The sequence below is a fragment of the Seriola lalandi genome, unplaced genomic scaffold, assembly GCF_002814215.2.
Source record: "Seriola lalandi dorsalis isolate HSWRI2012SDOR001 ecotype SW California unplaced genomic scaffold, Sedor1 jcf7180002054581, whole genome shotgun sequence".
NCBI lineage: Eukaryota > Metazoa > Chordata > Actinopteri > Carangiformes > Carangidae > Seriola > Seriola lalandi.
Genome location: NW_019525134.1, coordinates 562,739 through 563,817, shown reverse-complemented (window position 1 = coordinate 563,817; position 1,079 = coordinate 562,739).

The window sequence follows — 1,079 nt, the reverse complement described above, 5'->3', positions numbered from 1 at the left end:
TTTTGGGGGGGGGGGGGTCAGGACTTAGAATACATGCAGATATATTCCCATTCTCCCTTAATATGATTATCGTTGCAATATACGACTCTTTTCACGTGTTAGGTTCATAACTGCAGAGTAAACGCCATCTTTACTGTTGGGGAGTTATCTCATGGTATTAACAACCTTTGGCAACACATGGGGTGATTTTCAGAAGCTGAGCTGAAGCAGATTTTCTGTTTCACCCTGAAAGCGATGAACCCCCCCCCCAGCTGCTGCTTCACTGTCGTCATAACTGCACGTTAACGAGGTCTTGTAGTTAAATATCGTGAGAGCTAATGAATGTGTTCAATTGCCTTCGGGCACGCGATACTAGCCAATCAGGACAACAACACACCTGACGCTCTGAAACGTTTTTTTTCTTCCAAAACAAGTGAAGCATCGAGCCGCTCCAGTCATCAGCTTCGTTCCGCTGCACAGAGAAACATGCAACACGTGTGAAGAAGGACCACCTCTTCCGGGACCCGCCCCTCCGATAACCCTTCTAAACCCGCCCACAGAAATCTCACAGGAATCTGATTGGTCCGCTGAGAGTGAGCCCGTCCCAGAGCTAGGTAAAATAGATCGAGAGCATTTACTGTACACTGAATATTTACAGGCAGTAACAAAGATTTAACCTTTTCGTTTTCTGCTGCCATTAAAGCATTAACATTATTGGAAGTTAGATTAGGTTAAACGTTTTCTGTGCCATTGAGATTACTACATATTAACTGGAAATTCTCACTGCAACCGAGTCACTAAAACAAACATAAATAAATGAATAAATAAAATAAGTAAAAATAAAACATAGAAACAAAAAGCTTGAACACACTCACGGAGGTTAAACGGAATATTTATTTATGATGTTTACAACGAATTTAATTTAAAACCACAACAAGAATGCTAGAGATATGTGAACACTTGGAATTGTAATTTTGTATAATATAATGTAATATAATATAATATAATATACACTAATATCTATCTTTGGTGTAGCATCTTGAGCGTATGTACGTTGTACTCGTATATGAAGTCTTTTCTATCTAGACTGTTTCTATAGC